At 43.7% G+C, this 25,455-nt stretch overlaps 1 long non-coding RNA gene across 1 annotated transcript in view; it reads right to left on the reverse strand.

The window, feature by feature from the left end:
* Positions 1-3,039: 3,039 nt before the first annotated feature.
* LOC116529735 overlaps positions 3,040-25,455 on the reverse strand; it is a 118,499-nt gene continuing 96,083 nt past the window's right edge. Inside the window, exon 3 of the long non-coding RNA XR_004259639.1 lies at positions 3,040-3,391. This is a non-coding gene — a long non-coding RNA (uncharacterized LOC116529735). The remainder of the gene's footprint in view (positions 3,392-25,455) is intronic.

Genomic DNA, 25,455 nt, shown 5'->3' on the forward strand with positions numbered 1-25,455 from the left:
TCTGCTATCAATTAAAAACAAATTCTTGAATTGATTAAATTGTTCTCATTTTGGAAAATGAAATTGCGTATTTATTTCTGCCACATCTGCCATCAGCAAGAAGGAAAGGACATACAGTAAAATAAACATTGGCACCAAAAGCGCTTACTTCTTCCCCACATTTTCTATTGGAAAAATAAAATTTGTTTTCCAGTAAGATATTTCATTAAAAAAAAAAAAAAATCTGCTACCACTCAAGGCTGGGGTTCTATTTATTTTTAAAAAAGGCCCACGAAACCTCCCAAGTGCAACTCAGATTTACATCTGGCTAATCCTGCAAATGTGACTGACCAAATTCATGCTGTTTATTTCTAATGAGTTCAGTGATTTTTGGATAATACGTGTGAAAGATAGCAAATTACCGCTAGTCAGCAGCATGCAAGCAAAAACTGTCTTGGGAAGCCAGTGTGAGCAAATCTTCCAAGTCAATTTCTAATCACACTTGCCAGCAACTTGGGGGAGAAAGGTGATAATCCCTGCCAAGAAAAATCAGTAGAACTTGTTTCCCTTTCCTTTTTCCATGAACTGTTTCAACACTCAACCAACAAATACAGCCCAACCTTTCCTTTCCATAACTTCAGACACTGCAAGGAAGGCTCTGGTCTCATTGATAGTCTCAGAAAAATTAAAAAGCTTCACACTGCAAAATGTCCTATCAGTCTCTCTCCTTCCTGGAGGTATAGCCATTTACAGGAAGGAGAAAGAAGGAGGTGAAAGAGGGTGTCATTTGCATGCTTTAAAAAATGCATATTCTGCCCAAGACACCTACAGGTGAGTAGATAAGCCATATTCAAATCTCCTTACCTAGACAAAAACTAGCCAGAAAGAGTCTAGAGTAAGTCAGCAGCAGCTCAAAACAACAAACAAAAAACTCTAGAGGTGGCAGGGAAAAAAAACCCCAAACCAGGTTGCTAATATCTTAAGAACCAGAGTTCGCAGAGCACTTACTCGTTTGAAAGCTAAGACCCCTGAGTGCATTCTTGCAGGATATTTTCATCTCGGTTTCCCAACTGAATCCCAAGCCAAACACAAGCCTAAACCTGTGGTTTTGATCCATGGCTGCAATTAGAATCACCTGAAGCGCCTTTAAATCTTGTTGTTACTGGGATGACGCCCCCACCCCCAGCCCCACCCACAACCCCAATTGAAACCAGAATTTCCTGGGGTCAGGCCAGGGCACCCGTGTCTTTCAGAGACCTCCTGGGTGATTCGACTGTGCTGCCAGCAGTCGAGGACCACAACTTTATAAGTATGCTTTTTAAAAAAGAAGGTAGTTTCTCTATCAAATACACCAGATCTCTAATTTCACTCCCTCTGTCCTGTTCCAGAAAACTACACTCACCACTTCCAATCCCCGCTCTCCTAGGCACTTCCTAGCGCAGGCGCAGCGTGTGTGTGCCGCTCTTCACAGCTAGCAATGGAAGCCGGCTTGACCCCATCCTGGTGACCCAGGTGTACGCATACGATATGCTGGGATGTTAAAGACAAATGCAAAATAGGGCGTGTAAAGGGCATAAAATGTTGGTTTTCTCTATACCTGTGGTTCTCTTAACTCTACCATGCATTGGAATCACCTGCAAGGCTTGTGAGGCCACTACACCCCACAATCAGATTTCCGTCAGGAGCTGTAGGGTCTAATTATTTGCATCTCTTACAAGTTCAGAAGTGTTGCTGATGCTGCTGGTCTTGGGCCCACATTTTGAGAACCACTGCTCTAGATGAAATTTCTGGCATCCTGAAACATTTGGAATGCCAAACAGAAATCTGCTTTTGTTAGTATCTCTATAATTATATTCCGATTGCAAGCGGAATATCGAACACTAGTTGGGTATTTGACATGAAGGACTTAACTCGTGTTCGAGGTGTTTTCTGTTTTGGCTTCGGGGCACCTCTTCGTCATTTTGTTGTTGTTGCTTTTGTTTTGTTTTCTGAGACAGGGTCTTGCTCTGTCATCCAGGCCAGAGTGCAGTGGCATAAGCACAACTCACTGCAGCCTTAAATTCTGAGTGCAAGTGATCCTGCCTCAGCTTACCAAGTGGCTGGAACTACAGGCATGTGCCACCATGCCTGGCTAAAAATAAAAATGTAAATTTAAAAAAAAAATTTTTTTTTCAGAGATGGGAGTCTCGCTGTGTTGCCCAGGCTGGTCTCAAACTCCTGGGGTCAAGCCATCTTCCCACCTTGGCCTCCTAAAGTGCTGGCATTTCAGTGAACTACCCTACCCAGCCTTAACTACTGTTTTAAGTGCAAAAATGGTGTTGTATTTATATTTAAAACAAAAGTAAGGAGTTCTGGTCATTGTGGTGGCTCACACTTGTAATCCCAGAAGTTTGGGAAGGTGAGGCGGGTGGGTCATCTGAGGTCAGCAGTTCAAGACGAGCCTGGCCAACGTGGCGAGATCCTGACTCTACTAAAAATACAAAAATTAGCCAGGCATGGTGGCGTGCACCTGTAATCCCAGCTACTTCAGAGGCCGATTGAGGCAGGAGAATTGCTTGAACCTGGGAGGTGGGGGGTTGCAGTGAGCTGAGATCACATTACTTACTGCACTCCAGCCTGGGCAACAGAGTCAGAGTCTGTCTTAAAAAAAGAAAAGAAAATTCTTCTCTTTAAGATATATATTGGGAAAGACACATACTGGGGAAAAAGAAGTCTAAAACATGCCGACCACGGTGGCTCCCGCCTGTAATCCCAGCTCTTTGGGAGGCCAAGATGGGTGGATCACCTGTGGTCAGGAGTTTGAGACCAGCCTGGCCAATGCAGTAAAACCCCATCTCTACTGAAAATAAAAAATTAGCCGGGTGTGGTGGCAGGTGCCCATAATCCCAGCTATTCAGGAGGCTGAGGCAGGAGAATCACTTGAACCTGGGAGGCAGAGGTTGCAGTGAGCCGAGATCTCGCCATGGTACTCCAACCTGGGCAACAGGAGCAAAACACTGTCAAAAAAAAAAAAAAAAAAAAAAAAGTTTAAAACATGGGAGACAGACTGACATTGGCCAAGTGCCCCAGCCTCCCTTTACAGAGGGTAAGCCTTATCCTGAAGTTAGAGCTTACCACTCCATGCATGTTTTATATCATTACAGTGTTACGATGTACACGTATGAATACCTAAAAATGATTCCAAAAAAAGAAAAATAGCACAAATAAGAAATGAATCAATCAATCAATGCAAAAAAGGAGAAGAAGGCAGTGGTGGCCATCAGGAAGTCTGCGGCAGCCAGAGAAGGGCAGGCAGCAAGCTGTAGCCACGAAGGTGAATCAGGGTTGTCCTTTACCTGGAAATCATCCTCATCCATGAAGTCTCTTACCTGAATATACTGGGTGTTAATACATCTGGAGTCACCTGAGGGTGCTAGGAGAGAAAGGGAAACTGAGTCAAAAGTTGTGAAAGTAAACTGACGGCGGACACAGTAGGGTAAGGTTTCACTACACATTTCTACGTACTTTGAAGCTTCCCAGAAGAAGATCTGGAGAGACGAGTGTTTTCTACCCTTAAGACTGTCACTGCTCTTGACTGTTCTAGAGCCACGACAGGGGCTCAGTGCAGAACGCTACATCCTCCTCACACCTGGACTAGAGCTGGAAGCATTCAGTGAGGCACGATGTCCGGACCAGCTCTGCTACTCCTAAGGCATTGCAGGAGTCATTAAGCCTTTCTGGGCTTAGATTTCATTATCTGGAAAATTTACAGGATTCTCTAGAGTGACTCCCAAAATTAATGGAACACCACTACACTTGGAAAATTACTAGTACTCGTATGTAATGAGAAGAAAAGGAGCTAACACAAATAGATAAGCTAGATGCTAGATATTTATTTTGTATGGTTCATTTAGCCTCTGAAACAATTTTGTAAAGCTAGTATCAATAGCATTAGAAGACTGATGCTGGGGCTGAGCGTGTGCAGTAACTTGCCCAAAGGTCACAGAGCTGGTAGCAGCAGAGCCACAGATCAAAATCTGGACGTGGGGCGGGATACGTAGGCTCATGCCTGTAATCCCAGCACTTTGGGAGGCTGAGATAGGCGGATCACCTGAGGTCGGGAGTTCGAGACCAGCCTGACCAACATGGAAAACGCCCATCTCTACTAAAAATACAAAATTAGCTGGGTATGATGGCGCATGCCTGTAATCTCAGCTACTCGGGAGGCTAAGGCAGGAGAATCACTTGAACCCAGGAGGCAGTGGTTACGGTGAGCCAAGACTGCACCACTGCACTCCAGCCTGGGCAGCAAAAGCAAAACTCTGTCTTAAAAAAAATCTACACCTGGTTAACTCCAAGAGGTTTTTCCCACAATACCATGGGCCCTCTACTGAAGGCATCCTTTGCTGGTAGAGTCACACCAAAGCCATAGGAAATTTTAACTCCAGATTCTAACACACATCAGGTTTGTTTTCTGTGCCCAGGCTTCTCTTTTAAAGAAAACTGGCATTTTGTGGAAATGTACTTGATGATAAAATAACTGCCCAGAAGAATACCCAACACAATTAGCTTATAATATTTCTTTTTACTTAAAAATTTATCTTTCTCTGATACTCCTCTTAAACACACACACACATTTTACAGCGGGGGTTGATGTCTTTTTTTTGAGACAGGGCCTCACCCTGTCACCCAGGCTGGAGGGCAGTGGCATGATCATGGATCACTGCAGCCTGGACCTCAGCAGGTTACGTCTTTATACAAGAAGGAAGCTTGCAAGATTTGCTCTCCTTGAACATTTTTAGAGGCTACACCCCAAAGCACCTGATTCCAAGAGCAAGTATCTTGGCAAGTCATGAAAGATTTGACTATTTCCCATAGAGTGGCTTTTGAAAAGGAGAAATAATTGTCTAGATGTTAGAAAAAAAAATCCATGTTCCTATTAGGCCGAGGCAATGAAGCAGCTTCAGCAGGTGAAGACATTGCATGAAGAAACTGGCTTTCCGGGGCTCAAGGTCATTTTTCTCTCCATATAGGGATTAATTGGCAAAACACATTCGTCCAGTGGATCAGGTAGCAAGACAACCTATTAGATAGATCAGTGGCCTGATCTAGGACACAGCTGCTCAGCTCCCTCCAGGCCTAAAATAATTCAGCATTATGGACCACCCCTCCCCCATTAAGTATAATTAATATTATGAAATGGAGAAACTAAGCATGGGTAAATAAAATGGCTGACACACACCACGCACAGCAGCAAATGCCAACTGCGCACAGCACACCAGTTCCCGCTGACCTCAAGGTGCTAATGAGGGAGTTTGGCAAAGACTGCATGAAAAAGCCTCCTACATTTACCCAGCCCTAACCCCAATCCAGACTTCTCCCACTCCGCAGCAGGAGGGCCTTGCTAATTGGCATCTGTTGAACACGTGGCCTGAAATTTGTTGTGGCAGCACACACCTCCACTGCATCCTGACCCACACACACAGACACACAGACACACACACACACAGACAACACACACAGACAGACAGGCACACACAAACACACAGACACAGACACAGACACACACACAGAAAACACACACACACAGACACACAGGCACACACAAACACACACAAAGACACAGACACACACACAGACACAGACACACACACAGACACACACACAGACACACAGGCACACACACAAACATACACACATACGCGCACAGACAACACACACACACAGGCACACACAAACACACACAGACAGACACAAACACACACAGACACACACAGACACACAGGCACACAGACACACACACAGACACAGACACACACACACACACACATACACACACACACAGACACAAACACACACAGGCACACACACACAGACACACACACTGACACACAGCCACAAACATACACAGACACACAGGCACACACACACACACACACACCACACAGACACACAGGCGCACACACACAAACACACAAACACAGACACACAGACACACACCACACACACAGACACAAACACACACACAGACACACAGGCGCACACACACAAACACACACACAGACACAGACACACACAACACACACACAGACACAAACACACACATACACACTACACTCAGATTTCTTAGTGTTTTTTAAAAATCTAAACGTGACAATACATATAATCTTTAAAATTAAAGGGCAACGTGCCAAACATAAAGGCAGGTGGAGGTGGCTTTGTAAGTGTACATCTCCCTGGAAAGCTGGTGTTAACGACCAGAGTTGGTAACGACAAAGACGCCTGGGGAAAAGAGACCCTCTCATCACATCAGCTGGTAGCTGTAAGGGAAGACGGTTGCTCTGAATTTCCCTTTATACACGGCAACTTCAAAAAAATCCCTATTTTCTTAGAACATCTTTATGTAGAAAAGCCTGCATGCCTTTGAAGCCTCAACACAAAACAAACTAGCGTCTTTACAAGTCCTGTCCGGCCACCCAGGGAGAACCAAATAGTATTTTTTTCTCCAGTAGGCCACCCCAGGATACCACAAATAAAAATGAAAAGGAGGAATTCGTCATGTAACCGGGGTGTATTTTGCTAGTGTAGTCATTACACTGTTTTAATCTAAATATTATGGTATATTTTTAACTGGCAAAGACCAAGATCTAATTATTCATTTATTGGACAGAAAAAGTTCTGAAATAGCAGAAAACAGGTTAAAATCTAGGAAACAGCAGAGAAGGGAAAGATAAAGGAGTTGTTTTTTTTTTGTTGTTGTTGTTGTTTTGCAGAATCCCAAGAATTGGGCAGAGGTTTTTTTAAAAGTGCTGATGTTCAGAATGGTAGGATGGGGAGCCAGAGCCCTGAATTCCGTAGCACAGAAGCCAGAGATGAAAATGCCCAAGGGCTTAGGCTGCAGGAGACATCTGGGGAGGGGAGTTTCCTCAGCACCACATGGAAGAGCTTAGGAGCATGGAAGGATGTTAGAATCGTAAGAAGGTCTTAGAGTCATAAACATCCTGAAATGTACTCCTCTGATCACGTCTCCACTCTGCACAAAATCTCTTAGGGGCCAAAGAAAGACCACACTCTGTAGCCAGACAATAAAGAGCCTCCTCAAGTGCCAAACTGTCATCCCAGGCTCCGTTTCCACTGCTTCCATGAAGGGACACTGTGCTCCAGTGCCACCCAAGTCCATGCTGTTTCTCAGGTACTCGGGGCACTTCCACCCGGTTGTGCTAGGGCACTGATGGTATTCTTTGCCTGAAATATCCTGGGCCAAGTGTGGTGGCTCACACCTGTAATCCCAGCACTTTGGGAGGCAGAGGCAGCAGGATCACTGGAGCACAGGAGTTCAAGACCAGTCTGGGCAACATGGTGAAACTCCATATCTACAAAATTACAAAATTTGCCGGCCGTGGTGCTGCATGCTTATGATCCCAGGTACTCTGGAGGCTGAGGTGGGAGGATCGCTTGAGTATAGAAGGTGGAGGTTGCAGTGAGCTGATACTGCAGCAGTGCACTCCAGCCTGGGTGACAGAACAAGACCCTGACTCAAAAAAAAAGAAGGGAAAGAAACGGGAGAAGGGAAGAAGGGGGCAGGAAAGTAGGGGAGGAGAGAGATATCCTGCTCTCCTCATCTTTCTACTGACTCAATTTTTTTTTTTGAGACAGAGTTTCACTCTTGTTGCCCAGGCTGGAGTGCAATGGTGCGAACCTCCACCTCCTGGGTTCAAGCGATTATCCTGCCTCAGCCTCCCAAGTAGCTAGGATTACAGGCATGGGACACCATGCCTGGCTAATTTCGTAGTTTTAGTACAGACGTGGTTTCTCCATGTTGGTCAGGTTGGTCTCGAACTCCTGACCTCAAGTGATCTGCCTGCCTCAACCTCCCAAAGTGCTGGGATTACAGGCATGAGCCAAAGCGCCCGGCCACTGACTCAATTCTTTAAGACAAAGAGATGAAAGGGGGTTGACAGACCTCCTCTTGATCACAACTCTGCTGCAATGCAGCCAGGTGGCTTTGGGCCAGTTACTTAATCTCCTTTCTGGCCTCAGTTTCTTCACCTGCTAAATGGGGATAGTAAAGTGAAGAAAATCCACTACTGTGAACATTGAATGAAATGAGGATGCTAATCAACTAAAGATGTTAATAAATGCCAGTTTGCTCTCCTCAAACACAAGTGCCACCTTCACTCTTAAGCATTCCTTAACATCTGCAGCCACAACTCAGCTCCCCTTTCTTGAAATTCCCATCACACAACACGTTAACCGCAGCTCTGTTTGGTTCTTGGTCATTCTCTACTCACATTTTTGCCATGTTTCTATATGATAGCACACCTACCAGACTATGTGCTTTCGGAGGGCAGAACCCATGTTTAATTCATGTTTGGATTCTTTCCAATTGTCTTGCTCAAACTGTAATCAAACAGTAAGAATCATAGGATTCTAGAATTAACAGGATCCTTTAAATAACCTAGACAAAACTCGCCATTCTGCAGATAAAGAAAACTGAGGCCAGGCGTGGTGGCTCACACCTGTAATCCCAGCACTTTGGGAGGCTGAGGCGGGTGGATCATCTGTGGTCAGGAGTTTGAGACCAGCCTGCCCAACATGATGAAACCCTGTCTCTACTAAAAATAGGTAATTAGCCAGGTGTGGTGGTGGGCACCTGTAATCCCAGTTACTCGGGAAACTGAGGCAGGAGAATCACTTAAACCCAGGAGGCGGAAGTTGCAGTGAGCCAAGGCTGCGCCATTGCACTCTACCCTGAGCAACAAGAACGAAACTCCATCTCAAAAATAGAACAAAGAAAACTGAGTCCAAGTGAGATGAAGAAAATAATAACACTACTAGTAAGTAATAGAAATGAGTGGATGGATTGACGGGTAGAGAGGTAAATGGGTAGATAGGTGGGTGGATGGATGGATGGAGAGGTGGATGGATGGATGGAGAGGTGGATGCACAGATGCCTGGTTGGATGGATGAACAACAGCAACAAGAAATAGGAGCAGACCCACCAGCAGTCAGTTACAGCATCCAAAACTTACCAGCAATTCAAACCCTAGGGGATAGCCTACTGACTCACCACATAATGGCCACCTTACTGTGCATGCTTTCTTTATCTACTAAAAATCTTTCAATGCCATTTTTTTTTAATTCCTTATAAAATTCAGATCCAGTAAATCCACCAAAAAGATTTCAACCTCCTCAGTGGCAGGATCTCTTCATTCATTTAAAATGTAACTGTAATCAAAACTTTTCGGAGAAACAGCAGCTCACCTTCACCCTAGGTGGCTTATTCGTGCCACAGGTGTTACTGAGTGGCAGTTCCATGTGCCAGTCACACATGTGTCCCCCGCCCTCGCCCCCCGGAAGCCCACAGATGGACCGTTCCTGTGAAGAGCTCCCGGCTCAATGTCATCTCTTGCTCTTCTCCTTCAGTCTGCCACCTCCATCTGTCCCTACATTTACTCAGGAAAGCGCACAACCAGCATGATAAATCCCATCACAGAGATAATGAGAGAACTATGGAAAGGCAGATGCAAAGCACTTGGCACACGCTTACATTTGGAACTTTTGGATATAGGAGCACATTTCCCTTTCCTCTCTAAGGTGCAGGAAATGTTGCAAACCTCTCAGATGGAGAGAGGCTCCAAGCTAGGACCTGGAGCACAGAAACAGTTTCCCAGAATGTCTCCCTACAAAGCCACATGACCAACAGGGAACAGCCCTGGGTCACATTCCATAGCTGTGCTGCACCATATTAAAAATGTCCCCCTTCTCCATACCTCTTAGAATTTTTAAAGTGATTAAAACGGCCAGGTACGGTGGCTCACGCCTGTAATCCCAGCACTTTGGGAGGCAGAGGCAGGTGGATCACCTGAGGTCAGGAGTTCGAGAACAGCCTAGCCAACATGGCAAAACCCCGTCTCTACTAAAAATACAAAAATTAGCCAGGCATGGTATTGGGTACCTGTAATCCCAGCAACTCGGGAGGCTGAGGCAGGAGAATCGCCTGAACCTGGGAGGCAGAGGTTGCAGTGAGCCGAGACCGCACCATTGCACTCCAGCCTGGCAACGAGAGAAACTCTGTTTCAAAAATAAATAAGTACATTAAAAAAAATTAAGTGACTGAAACGTGATCTGGGTAATATACCAAACAGCAAATGGAGGCTGTAGGATTGTTGAGACTGGACATGACTAGAGATGCGCTACCGAAAGCAAGTTCCCAGCAGCTGAAGATAACACATACAGAACAAATCCCACAGCACTGTGCTAATTACCATCCTCTCCTCAGTAAGGATCCACAGACCTTTCGCCTGTATCAGGATCCTCCATGAGCTTGGAGGGAATGTGAGGAGGCCTTCCGCTGTTGCACAAGATCGATCTGAATGACTGTGACCTATCTAAATGGCTGTGATGATGGTTCAAGTGTCCCCTCTTCAGAAGCCATCCCTGGCCGCCCCATCTAAAACAGGCTTGCAGCAACTTCTCTATCTCCATGCTATGATTTCTTTATTGCATTTAGTGTTACCTGACATTAAATAATCTCTTTTGTTATTATTATTATTATTGCCAGTCTCTCTTACCAAAATGTATGCTTCTTTAGGGCCCTGACTCTATTTTCTTGACTTCTATAATTCCTAGGACTGGCCAGGTTGGTCTCAAACTCCTGACCTTAAGTGATCTGCTCACCTCAGCCTCCCAAAGTGATGGGATTACAGGCGTGAGCTACCGCACCTGGCTGACCTGACCTCTTTAAAAAAAAAGAAGAAGAAGAAAACTCCTAAAAAAGTATTATCATTTCTTCCTATTATAAATCATCTTTTCTGCAAAAACTAAAAATAGGTTAACTATGAATTTAGCAACATACAGGTTTTTCAATCCTAAATTATCGTAACTTTTCACAGGCACATTTGTGCAGAGTGGAATTTCAATTTGGTTGCAAAATACTATTTGAAAGAAGTATTTCATTTTCTTTGCCACTTCAAAATTCCCTCAACAATATAACTACTGCATACTGCATTCCATTCTCTATCTTTTCCCCCAAGCTGAGAAATTTTCTCAACAAAGAGGTCTTAAATAAGTACATTTTAAGCAATAATAATACACTGCAATACTTCTTAAGGTTACATTCATCCTGCAGACAAGATGTTCTATTTATTTGCTAACCCACTCTTTGTGTAAGAAAATTCAACAGGTATATTTGAAAATGTATAACCTTTCCCCCTCTGGACATAAACAAGCCTCAACTTTACTCACAGACTAAAATGCTTTCTGGTCAGGCATGGTGGCTCACACTTGTAATCCCAGCACTTTGGGAGGCTGAGGCGGGCGGATCACCGGAGGTCAGGAGTTCAAGACCAGCCTGACCAACATGGAGAAAACCTGCCTCTACTAAAAATACAAAATTAGCTGGGCGTGGTGCTGCATGCTTGTAATCCCAGCTACTTGGGAGGCTGAGGCAGGAGAATTGCTTGAACCCGGGAGGCGGAGGTTGCGATGAGCTGAGATTGCACCACTGCACTCCAGCCTGGGTAACAAGAGCAAAACTCCATCTTAAAAAAAAAAAAGAAGGAAAATGCTTTCTTTTTTTTTGAGATGGAGGCTTGCTACGGTGCCCAGGCTGAACTAAAACTCCTGGGCTCAAGTGATGCTTCTGCCTCTGCCTCCCAAGCAGCTGGGATTGCAGGCCTGTACTTCCCCCTTCCCTGCATGGTCTCCAGCTATGGGAAGGAGGCGGGATCTTTTCAGCCTAGAAGAGAAGCAAGTTCTAAACAAGTAGTTGAGGAAGGAAGATAGAAAAAGTAGGAGGAAAGGAAGTATGGAATGAGGGAGAAAGGAAAAGGGAAGGGACTGAAATAAAAGAAAGTCAGAGTGGCCGACAGCAGAGTTGAGACAGGATTCTGCCACCATTGCCTCATAGAGTGCAAACGACCCTCTGCTCTGTAATCACAGTGGATGTCTCAGACACCTTCAAATCATAAACCGGTCTCCTAGCGGAGGGCCATGACGCTGCAGAAATATAATTTGAGCCATTTTTCCTTTTTCTTAAAGAAGAGCAGTAACGGCCGGGCACGGTGGCTCACGCCTATAATCCCAGCACTTTGGGAGGTCAAGAAGGGTGGGATCACCTGAGGTCAGGAGTTCCAGACCAGCCTAGCCAACGTGGTGAAACCCCATCTCTAATAAAAATACAAAAAATTAGCCAGGTGTGGTGGCGTGGCCTGTAATCCCAGCTACTAGGGAGGCTGAGTAGGAGAATTGCTTGAGCCTGGGAGGTGGAGGCTGCAGTGAGCCAAGATGTCACCACTGCAGCCTGGGCGACAGAGCAAGACTCCATCTCAAAAAAAAAAAAAAGGATAGCAGAAGCATCTGCCAAAATATGTCCTTGACCGCCCCCCGCCCCCACCTACCTTCTCCCTCCCCATGCACGAGCTCTCCTCCTGCCTGTCATGGAAAACAAACCCCTGTGCTATTCCCAGTTTCAATCCTTCATTCATGGCAGCAACAAAGACATTTATGAGGGCTCGTCCACATGTGGCCCCATGCTAGACATTGTACAGACTGAGGTTAACAGACTCAGGTTCGCCTTTGAGGAGCTTCCCGAAGAGATTATTGTTTGGTTTTATACATTTGACCACCAGAAAAACCCAGGGTCCACACCCTATTCACAGCAGGTCTGCGGCTTTGGGTACAAAGAGCAGAGTGTTTTATAAGCCCCTATAAATCCAAGTGAGCCTTCGCACACTCCGGCACAGTCCGCTGATGCAAGCAACGCGTGGATTTCTAAACCATGAAGCCAGTGCTTTTGGCGGAATGTCCTCCTTTCTTCATCTTCCAGTGCATCGGAGTTGTTTTTGCAACCCTGAAATAGCACGGTCTTATTTACAACACAGGCAACCAGAGCTCAATAAATATCGGAACCATGTCTTACTGACACACATGAAGCAATTATGTCCCAGGATAATTATGCCATACAGATCACTTCATCCAGGCAAATGTCCAGGTGCAAGAAATATGAAATGAAAAGGTAAAAACGCAGCACTGTGATTTGTTGCTTTCCAGGGTGGGGGAAGGGTGTCTTCTTCGCAGTAAATGAATATGTAAAAAGTTAATTTGTCTTCGAAACATGTCTATATCCTCGCCTTAAAATACAATCAGCTCTGAATTACTGTAGACCAGAAAATAAAAATATCTGGGATTTTCTTGTAGGGAAGTTCACATGGTAGAAGAACATTTGATATTTTCAGTTTTCCTGAAGATCAGGACTTTCAGAATAATGCATTTTTCCTTCAACAAAGGGCATCTGCAAGGCTTAATCTGCTGAAAAGAATCATTCTGACAGTCTTAATGTATTCTTTTGAGGAAAGCCCTGTTCAGAGAATTCCACAGGAAAAAAAAAAATCAGTACCCCAGGAAAGCACCAATCTAAACCATTCCAGCTCCCTGTAACGAGATGAGCCAAAAGTATTTTCAATATTTCCTAGATATTCAGTTGAGAAGAAAATAGGAGTGATAATCCTGAATATTACATACATATTTTTCACATTTCCTTGATGGACTATTATTAAAACAAACATTCGAAAGAGTTGCCAGTCTTTCAAAGAACATCTCCCAGAAAAGCTGCTTTCAGAATTCTGCTGTAAGACAAAAATATCCCTAAGGTAAGAAATATTAAATTGCATCAGTGTTGAGAACAATAGCCCAATAACAAGAATAATTATAGTATAATATTATTATAACAAGGTACCTTTCATCCAGGACTCAGAATGTTTTGCAAACATTCTCTCATGCTGGGATAACACGGCCAGGGAATTAGAATATAAGGAATTTTAATGACTTGTCTCAGGTCAACGGTCAGCTTGAGCACTGCACATATCTGATTGTGGTCTGCTGATCTAACAAACTGACCACATCACTTTCCATTAATAATTTGGAGAATTCTATTTCAGGGCAATTTTCAAGGAAACCAAGATTAGCTCTTCCATTAAATTCTGATTTTGTACTGTCTCTTGTTTCCATTACTCCTCACCCCACCCACCCATAGCACAGTTAAATAGCATAACTGGGGGAAGCCCCCCAGTGATCTCCCTGCGTGGAATATATCTCTCTACCTCTCTCGACATTCCTCTGGCACAAGACAGGAGGCAAAGCTTCCTCTGACGTTGGTTTTATCATATCCTGCCCCAGGACTGGAAGCAAGATGGTTCCCCACTACCTATCAGAGTATTTAAAGTTCTCTATCATCAATCGCATGCTCTTGTCATTTCCTGCACACCTTCCTGGCACGCAAACATCTCCTGTTCTCACTGTTCCCCTGGTGTGTCTGTTCATGCTGTGGTTGTCTTTTCCGTTTTCTTTTATTATTTATTTATTTGTTTTTGAGGCGGAGTTTCGCTCTTATTCCCCAGGCTAGAGTGCAATGGCGCAATCTCGGCTCACCGCAACCTCCCCCTCCCGGTTCAAGCGCTTCTCCTGCCTTCACCTCCTGAGTAGCTGGGATTACAGGCATGCGCCACCACGCCCGGCTACTTTTGTATTTTTAGTAGAGACCGGGTTTCTCCATGTTGATCAGCTTGGTCTTGAACTCCCGGCCTCAGGTGATCTGCCCGCCTCGGCGTCCCAAAGTGCTGGCATTACGGGCATGAGCCACCGTGCCCGGTGTAGCTGTCTTTTTCTAGAAAGCCTCCATAATTTCTACCTGCCTGGGATCCCTAAACACATACCTAGTGCATCCTGGCCACCCTCACCACATAGCTGGCTGCAACGACATCCAACTTCTCTTTTAACACTTTCAGAAATGAAAATGCACTACTCTGAAAAACGGTGCTCTGCCGAGCATTTTAATCGTGAGAAGCCTCTTATTAGAGCTGGATTCTTGTGGGCTCACTTGTACATCTACCCAACAGGCCCCATGCTGCATCTTAAATTGATGTAGAACAAATAAACTTGTTCTGTAACAAAATGTCTTTGCAATGTTTGAAAATAACTATTTTATTTGTCCTTAATCTTTTCGGCTTTCAGCTCATATGCCAAGGCCCTTCAACTATTCCTCAAGAGACCTGGTTTTTAGACCCTTTGCCTTCCAAAAAAATACCTCTAATTCAGTGCAACTGAACTATTATTCATGTCATGCACACAGAGTAAATAATACCATTTGTGCAGCATACTGGGAAAATAAACAAGGGTCTCAGGCAGGCCTGACCAGCTTGAGGACTCTGGGTCCGAACCCCAGCCTCGGGTTGTAGGGATTGATGTGTAGCTGTAGGTCATGCCTGGTACCCAAATAGGAAGCTCCCTGCTAATTTTATTAAAAGTTGATGCCCAAAAATGAACACATGCTGCACAGATCTTCTTAAATCCAATTTATTTCAGCAAGCTTCCCCCAAAACTAAAGCCAACTCATTTTTTCTCTTCCTGACTACAAAGTACATATCTGCTTGAACAGCATTTGATATTTTACATGATGAGATTTGATTATATATATTTTAGGATTTTCTTTTCTTTCCTTTTTTTTTTGAGAAGGAGTCTTGCTCTGTCACCGGGCTAGAGTGCGGTGGCCCTATCTCAGCTCACTGCAACCTCCACCTCCCAGGTTCAAGCGATTCTCCTGCCTCAGCCTTCCGAGTAGCTGGGACTCCAGGCGCACGCCACCACGCCCAGGTAATTGCGAGTGTGTGTTTGTGTGTGTTTTAGGAGAGATGGCGTTTCACCATGTTGGCCAGGATGGTCTCTATCTCCTGACCTCATGATCCGTCAACCTCAGCCTCCCAAAGTGCTGGGATTACAAGTGTGAGCCACCGCACCTGGCTGTTTCAGGATTTTCTTAAGTAAGCGTCTTAATTCATGTGTGTCAGACTCACTTTTCCCAAAAATGACTACAACTTCATTACAAGCCATGTTTCTCTGCAATTATCATTATGCCTAAAAGAACACGGTGCAGGTTAGGCACATGGTAAAGCCTCGCAGAAACATCTGCAGAACTGAATTATGCAGCCTCTCTACAGGGCAGCCACGGCTTAGAGGCTGTCGTCTAGTAGACGAGATACAAACCTCACCTGAAGAGGAAGTTTATTGCTCTGTCTGTTTATTCACACAGAGTCTAAACAATGACACAGATTCTCAGACTGGAAAACTTAGTACAAATAAACGCTTCCAGACAGGTCTGGATTGGGAAGGAGGGCCATGGAATTCCTTCTCCTATCTGGGTTATTGAGCCCAGACACTCATCACTCAAGTTATAAACACTACTAAATGATGTTGCATAGTTTTACTTAAAGCTATGTTTGCTTTCAGATTAGACTTTAACATTTAATAAATTTCCCATCAGTATATGGGAAGAGTAGAGAGTATTTTGATTTAAGCATTATTTCAAGTATGAAACTCAAGCTGTGTTAGTTAAAATGGGCTCTAGTTATAATTCAGTCTCACAGTAAGGTCAGGACTCTTGGATTCCCCTAATCCTTCTCCTCTAGGGCTGAAATGCCTGGGAATTCAGTGAATTTACATATTATTTCCTGACCACAAAGCTGTCACAGGGCTCTAGCCAAACTCTCTCCCTCCTCCAGATTCAAGCTGACTTATCTCTGTAACACTCAGTTCAGAATTCACCTGGGAGAGAGTCAGCTTTAAGGGAGCAAGTCTACCACTGAAAAAGCAGTGGCACCCTCCTTTCCAGGAGGTGAGATCTTATTCACTGTCCTCCTCTCCCACATCTCTTGGTGCAAGCCAGTAAATGGGAAGCTCTGATAGATTAATGAGAAGTCGGCACTGATCCCTCTGGACCCCATCCATTTTTAAGTGAGCTATGAGAACTTGGACACATTACAGATCCTGGAAGAATGAAATATGAGGAGAGAAAAGGAAGTTTGACACATGCAGAGAAACTGATCTCTGGGGCAAGGGAGAAGCTAAGAGAGAGGAAATATTGAGACAGGATGCGTAATACAAACTTAATTGACGGATCATACCAGTGAAGAATAAAGACTGGCTTCTCCATTAAAGTTTGAAAGTTGAGCAGCGAATACAAACTTGGGATTGAATGCAAAAAAATGCTGCAACTAAACACAGGTTAAATAAGGACTTCAGTGTTACCTTTAATACATCTGACGTTCACCCTGTCTATGCAAGGTAGTTAGAGTCAGAGGGAAAAGCGATTTTACATGGAATATAAAAGACAAAGTAGACAGGCGCAGTGGCTCATGCCTGTAATCCCACTACTTTGGGAGGCCAAGGTGGGTGGGTCACGAGGTCAGGAGTTCGAGACCAACCTGGCCAATACTGTGAAACCCCATGTCTACTAAAAATACACAAATTAGACCGGCGTGGTGGCATGCACCTGTAATTCCAGCTACTCAGGAGGCTGAGACAGAAGGCTCAATTGAATCCGGGAGTGGGAGGTTGCCGTGAGCCGAGATCGTGCTCCAGCCTGAGCGACCGAGCAAGACCAAGGGAAAAAAAAAAAAAGATAAGGTAAAAAAAATAGTTCCACTACGAAACAGACTAAGTTTGTCCTTCTTACCTTTATGAATATCAAGCAAAAAAAAACATGGTAATTCTGGAGTGACCCTAGGACAAGGACAGGGATGGCCTGGGGCAAATTTTGAAAGCAGATCTTCAGGGAAAAATCAATCCCAACTCTAATTCTATCCCGGAAACTGGCATTTCCATGCAAATCTATTCTGTTCATTAGAAGCCAGTATTATTCTGAAGTGCCACAAATCCATGAGTTTTGCCAGCACTGAGGGAGCTATTAATTTCAATTCTACAGTAATTCCTTTAAAAGTCTAAATGGTGGGTGGCATGAGGACAAGAAAAACGAACTGTTTAACCCACATTTATATAGCCACACATAGCTAGTAAACGAAAATCTCCGTTCTAGTGTACATTAATATCCTTTTTTTTTTGACACGGAGACTTGCTCTTGCTGCCCTGGCCGGAGTGCAGCAGCCTGATCTCAGCTCACTACAATCTTCACCTCCCAGGTTCAAGCCATGCTCCTGCCTCAGCCTCCCAAGTAGCTGGGATTACAGGCCTGTGCCACCACGCCCAGCTGGTTTTGTATTTTTAGTAGAGAGGGGGTTTCTCCATGTTGGTCAGGCTGATCTCGAACTCCTAACCTCAGATGATCTGCCCACTTCTGCCTCCCAAAGTACTGGGATTATAGTTGTGAGCCATCACGCCCGGCCAATACCCATTTTTTAAAAATCAAATAAGACCACTTGAAAAATGAAAATAATATCGATTAACATCTGATTCTGTACTGGGCACTTAGTAGGTGTTCAATAAATTATCACTGAATGAAAACCCAATTTCTCTAAAACACCAGAACCTAAAAAATACAAACAATATATTAATGATTACCTTCTCATGGGTAAGGAGTGCAGGAAAGAAAAATGAAAATGCTATTACTGTTTAAATCTCCCACAAGAGCATGACCAAAGGAAATGAAAGTCTAAAACAGTACTAAAAACATTTCATGAGTCACAATATTTATGCTACAACTCTTGCAAATTAGCCAATTCCATAATCATCCCTGCGAAATGAATATGGCTCAGAAAGATAAAAGGACACTGTATAGGCTCAACCAAAACTGTTGTGACCCAAGTTATTTTGAGACAGTGTGCAGGTAGATGTAAGTACTGTAAGATAGTATTACCAGAGATGTTTTCGATAGGGCTGCAGAGTTTTTGACTGCACACCATTCTCAGATTTTCTCCACTCGGTACGATGACTAGGATAAGCTCTGTCTACTTGCCTTTCCACAATCTGTTTTTGCTGACTATTGTCTCTGGCCATGGTTTATAATTTTTCATTATTTTTTTGGAGACTTCCTATTTCACAAGTAAATCATGGTGCCAATGTCATTTTCCATTTACAAATAAAGTCTATTCTAAATGACTTAGCTACAAATCCTTGGTCATATCTCAGTTCAGGTAAGCACTTTAAAGCTTTCTCAAGTTCCTCTACTTAAGAGAAATTAAATTTTTATCTTCTAATGGACACATTTCAATTTTTTTTGAGAACTGAGGGTCATCTGTGTAAGATTGCACTATGTTGTCCAATGCCACCCAACAAAATGAAGCCAAGCGGAATGAAGACAAAATCATCAAACTTCACCTGAAATCGTTAAACAAAACAAACTCTTTCCCACTAAAATAGTTGAGACGGTCAGAGTAATTCTGTATCGCTCTGAAAGGTTTTACTCCTTTGATTATAAAAGTGCCTCACTTTCACAAACTACTAATTAGATAATACACTTTTCAAAATCGCCAATGCTTACATTTGATTTCCCAATCAATTCATGTTAACATTTCTCATTCATTTCAACTTTGAGACGGAAAATAGACACATTATTCTTGCTGCATGAAAAGCCATCTTCAGATTACTTTTCCATAATTATATTAACATAGACTCAAACAAATTTGAAATTTTTGATCCACATAGGTAAAATTTTTAAAAATTAGTATAAATATATATGTAAGTGTGTGTGTGTATTTTATATACATACACACACACACACACACACACACACACATATTTCTTTTTAAATGAGACAAAATCTCACTCTGTCACCCAGGCTGGAGTGCAATGTCATGACCTTGGCTCACTGCAACCTCCGCCTCCCAGGTTCAAGCGATTCTCCCTAACTCAGCCTTCTGAGAGGCTGAGACATGCACCACCACGCCCAGCCAATTTTTTATATTTTTAGTACAGAAGATGTTTCACATTTTGCCCATGCTGGTCTCAAACTCCTGACCTCAAGTGATCCACCTGCCTCGGTCTCCCAAAGTGCTGGGATTACAGATGTGAGACACCAAATCTGGCCTAAAAGTTAATGTAAATATATTAAGGCATACCAAAACACCGGGTCTTCTATCAGATGGCAGAAGAAAGCAAGGATTGAATATCACCTGAAAACAGGAGCACATCATACACCCAACCTTACTGAAGAGTGTCTCCGTTGTGCTCACAAGAAAACAGCAAGAGCAGAAGATGCCCTAGTGAGTAGGCTTCCTCGGATCTCCAGGACATCCAAGCACATGCAAGGTGCTCGAAGATGCAGGGAAGGGAGGGAGGTGGCCCCTCTGTGAATACAGAGTGGCATTGAGCAAAAGCTCCGCAATGATTGAATATGCTCAGAGTTGAAGGCCAATGGAACAAACACAGCTTTCTCCGTAAGGAGAATATCCAGCCCAAGCTGCAGTAGACTTAAGTGCCCCCACAGAATTTCTTCTCTTATCTCTGTTTGTGGTCAAGTAAAAATAGAATGTATTTGTCCCTTAGGGGTGATTCTAGCTTCAGATTTTCCTTCTGAAAAATGTTACATGCCTTATCTAATTTGTACACACAAGACCCTTTAAAGGATGGTGGAATTCTTTAAATAAAAAAATAGAATATTAAATGCCTTCTCTAACTTCAATTCAATTATGAGAACTGATCCGTTTTGCTGCATTTTTATAGTGGAAACTCTCAGCCTGGGCAACATAGCAAGATCCCTTCTCTACAAATGTTTTTTTTTTTTTTTGGAACTGGCCAGGCTTGTGGCTCTTGCCTGTAATCCCAACACTTTGGGAGGCTAAGGCAGAAGAATCCCTTGAGCCCAGGAGTTCAAAGTTATGGTGAGTTATGCACGTGCCACTGAGCAATAGAGCAAGAGCTTGTCTCTAAAAAAGTTATTAATAATGAACTTAAATAAAAGAAAACTCCTTAAAGATATGATGACCTATCAATTCTGGTTTCATCGAATATGAATGCTGCCATTGATAACAACAATGAGATGTTTTGGCTTGGAAGGAAGACTATAGCATATGGGCATGAGGAGGGGAAGGCAAGGGACAGAGTGATCGAACACACAGTACACTAGGATCCCATTTGTTAAAGTAAACAAATACATGTGTTTATGAATCTAAGAAGGGATGTATGGAAAGACACACAACAATCTGTTGCCAGTGATGTCACAGAGAAGTGACATGGTGCAAGTCATACAAACCCCATTACCTTCCAAGTAAAATCCAAGCTAGTTATAGAAGGTCACTAGCTGGGCGCGGTGGCTCACGCCTGTAATCCCAGCACTTTGGGAGGCCGAGGCGGGTGGATCACAAGGTCAAGAGATCGAGACCATCCTGGTCAACATGGTGAAACCCCGTCTCTACTAAAAATACAAAACATTAGCTGGGCATGGTGGCGCGTGCCTGTAATCCCAGCTACTCAGGAGGCTGAGGCAGAAGAATTGCCTGAACCCAGGAGGCGGAGGTTTTGGCGAGCCGAGATCACGCCATTGCACTCCAGCCTGGGTAACATGAGTGAAACTCCGTTTCAAAAAAATAAAAATAAAAAGGTCACTAATTAATAATGGTTGTATTTTTGGATGCAATGCTTCATTTTCACAATTGAACCCTGCACGTGGGGATATTCATTCACCAGCATATTCGCTTTACCTTTTCTTCCCTTAAAGGTATAGGCACCCATACATACACAACAGGATGCCTCACTGGTAAACAGGCATATAACACGGGATGGATGGATGAATGAACGAATGAATGATGAATGAGCAGTAAATGTTTTAATCAAGTGCTTCATAAATTGAATAACCGGTTCTGGTGTGAACAATGTAAAGTGTTGGATGTGGTCGATAGCAGGAGAAAAAAATTACTGCAGATTGCATTGCAAGCTTTCAAAGGCAAGCTTAACCTGCTTCGCAGGTGTGAGAGTCCATTTCTTGACAACTGGCAAAAGAATCTTCTCCATTTTTTACTTACTCTGCTGATTAAAATGACAAAAATAGAATAGCTGTTTCTTTTTTCTTTTGTCCCTTCCTGGCCCCAAGACATTATAATTCTAGGGCAACTTTCCCATATGAACTAATTTTCAAAACTTATGAGAAGAATTTATTCACTAGCATATTCACAAAAGAACCAATAAAAATTTGGTCATACTTCTTTCTAGGAATTTTAAATGGTCCTGGCCCCCTAGAAATCAAAAAATCAGTTTTATGTCGTTTCTTTCTTTTTTAGGGGGTTGGGGGAGAGGGTCTGGCTCTGTTGCACAGGCTAGAGTGCAATGACATCATCTCAGGTCACTGTAACCTCTGCCTCCCAGGCTCACGTGATCCTCCCACTTCAACCTCCCAAATAGCCGGGACTACAAGTGTGCACCACCACACCGATTTTTTAAATTGGTATTCTTTTTTTGTACAGCCGGGGTTTCACCATGTTATCCAGGCTGGTCTCAAATTCCTGGGCTCAAGAAATCTGTCCACCGCAGCCTCCCGAAGTGCTGGGATTACAGGCATGTGCCACCACACCTAGCCTCTTAAGACATTTCTATTGCAGACCCCTAAAGTAATTTTAAAGAGAAAAAGAAATCTCTGAGGTAGGGTTACAAAAGAAATAGACAACCTTTATTTCTTCTGTCACCCATCAAACTTCCATGTCTAATAAGAAAAATTGTCACAAAAGCAGAAAAAGTGTTTCTTTTCAATAATGGTGTTGACCAAAACAAATAAAATATTTACAGGGTCTTAAAGATGCATATTATTGCCATGTGAGGTGGCTCATGCCTATAATCCCTGCACTTTGGGAGGCCGAGGTGGGTGGATCACCTGACGTCAGGAGTTCAAGACTAGCCTGGCCAACATGATGAAACCCCATCTCCACTAAATATACAAAAATTAGCCAGCGTGATGGTGGCCACCTGTAATCCCAGCTACTCAGGAGGCCGAGGCAAGAGAATCACTTGAAACTGGGAGGCAGAGGTTGCTATGAGCCAAGATTCTGCTACTGCACTCCAGCTTGGGTGACAGAGTGGGACTCTATCTCAAAAAAAAAAAAAAAAAAAAGAAAAAAAAAAATCTTACTTCTAACGTTTGCCTATCTTCTGGAAAGTATTGTATTTTAAAACAAGCCTTTTCTTATACAAAATGGCAGCATTCTGCCAGAATACACTGTTTTAATGCGACCTCACTTGTGGCTATTCTGATTCCTACTCATCATTCCAGGATGAACCTAAATTATACTTTATTCCCTAATAGTGCCTCCTCACCTCGAGCACCCCTTTTGAGGAATTCCTGTCTAATTAATTGTTATTTATTATTTTGGCCCTGAAGCCTAAAGTCTTTTGTTTCTTATTTGAGATGGAGTTTCGCTCTGTTGCCAGACTGGAGTACAGTGGTGCGATCTTGGCTCACTGCAACCTCCACCTCCCAGGTTAAAACGATTCTCCTGCCTCAGCCTCCCAAGTAGCTGGGACTACAGGCACGCACCACCACATCCAGCTAATTTTTTTGTATTTTTTTAGTAGAGACAGAGCTTCACCATGCTGACCAGGATGTTCTCGATCTTCTGACCTCATGATCCACCTGCCTCAGCCTCCCAAAGTGCTGGTATTACAGGCATGAGCCACTGTGTCTGGCCGACTCTTTAATTCTTAATTCTAATACTTCAAATACCCAAGAATTGTCTCCCTGTTCGACTCCAGGTTCCACAGTTCCCAGAAGCAGCAATTATGACTTGCTTTTTCCCTTTCTCTCCTTACCACGTACCAAGGCACTCGGTCAAAACTTCCTGAATGAATGAATGAACGAAAAAAATAAATGATGGCACACCATGCCATTTTAAAATGAGCTCTGGAATTAACCATCCATGTGTTAACATGATTTCCCACAGATGTTCCAAAGCCGCCTTGAATTACCCAGCTAATTGAAAGAGGCAATGATTAGAATGTTAAAATGATAAATACAAATCATACTTATATGTTGCATCTTGACATAATACATTTAGAAATGCGACTTAATCAAATATAATCCAGCAATACTAACCTTGAAGGGTAGGTTTTGGGTTTTGTTGTTTTTAGAGTTCCATAGCTGGCAATGGTAAGACAATGTGGATGGAAAAATGATAGTTAGGCATAGGTATAGCTGTCACTCTCTTCATAGTACCATAACAAGTCCCAGGGAGACTTTTAACCAAAATGGATGAGGCCCTACTTTGGTTTTCCCTGGATTGAATGAGGCTCTCATAATCCAGAGCTTTCCCAACAAGTGGCTGTGAGAGGTTTCCAAGCATGGCTCAGCATCAATCCATTCAGGCCGGGTGCAGTGGCTCACGCCTTTAATCCCAGCATTCTGGGAAGCTGAGGTGGAGAGATCACCTGAGGTCAGGAGTTTGAGACTGGTCTGACCAACATGGTAAAGCCCCGTCTCTACTAAATACAAAATATTAGCCAGGCACGGAGGTGCACGTCTGTAATCTCAGCTACTTGGGAGGCTGAGGCAGGAGAATCGTTTGAACTCGGGAGGCAGAGGTTGCTGCGAGCCGAGGTCACGCCACTGCACTCCAGCCTGGGCAACAAGAGCGAAACTCCAACTAAAAAAAAAAAAAAAAATCAATCAGATGGCATCTGGTGGCCAGAGCCCCAGGAATAGCTGGAGGAAGCGACGGGGCCATTCTTCTCTGGCCACATGGGCCGTTATCCACTCACCCCTGGGTGTGTTCTTACAACTATTTACATGCTCTAGAATACAGGAAAGCATGAGAAGCCACTAGAACGACCAGTGAGTACCAGTGCCTTCCCCTCAACCCCTGACCTTCCATTCCCAGGAACAGACGGTGTAAGTCATTGAAGCCTGCTAAAATACAAAACAAAAAAAATTCAGAGAAGCTATGAAAGAGGATAGCTAATGGGCTTCAAACCGGGGAGAATTCTGCATGACAAGTTTATTTGGTGTGGGGAAAATAAGTATTGTCAATACAGCGGCTCTCAGGATCTCTCTTGGGGGGGAACTGCCTTTATGTAGGAAAATACCTTTATGAGCCATTTGAGGGCAAAGGGAAGCAGCAGAGAAAGGGGACGATGTTTGTAGCTAAACCTCTCTATGGAAAATGTTATGGAAATTTGACAAGAACAGGGAAAAAGAAATGAGATGGAAAAGGAAACAGAAAAGGATCAGGCAATTTGCAAAGCCAAGTTCGTGGAAGCAAGATAGCCAGCAAGCCACTGAAGAGGGGATGTTTACTATGAAGGCTTTTTTTGTTTTTGTTTTTTGTTTTGAAATGGAGGCTAGCTCTGTTGCCGAACTGCAGTGCAGTGGCTCGATCTAGGCTCACAGCAACCTCCATCTCCCTGGTTCAAGCAATTCCCTGCCTCAGGCTCCCAAATAGCTGGGAATACAGGCGCCTGCCACCACGCCTGGCTAATTTTTGTATTTTTAGTAGAGACGGGGTTTTATCATCTTGGCCAGGCTGGTCTTGAACTCCTGACTTCATGATCCGTCAGCCTTGGCTGGCCTCCCGAAGTGCTGGGATTACCGGTAAGAGCCACTGTGCCCGGCCCTACCATGAAGTTTTAAACAATTGGTATTGGTTGGGCATGGTGGCTTACACTTGTAATCCCATCACTTTTGGAGGCCAAGGTGGATGTATCACTTAAGCCCAGGAGTTTGAGATCATCGGCCTGGGCAACAAGGCGAAACCCCATCTCAACAAAAAATACAAAAATCAGCCAGGCATG

This window comes from Sapajus apella, unplaced genomic scaffold (genome assembly GCF_009761245.1).
Source record: "Sapajus apella isolate SASKATOON/1434 unplaced genomic scaffold, GSC_monkey_1.0 scaffold63, whole genome shotgun sequence".
NCBI classification, from domain to species: domain Eukaryota; kingdom Metazoa; phylum Chordata; class Mammalia; order Primates; family Cebidae; genus Sapajus; species Sapajus apella.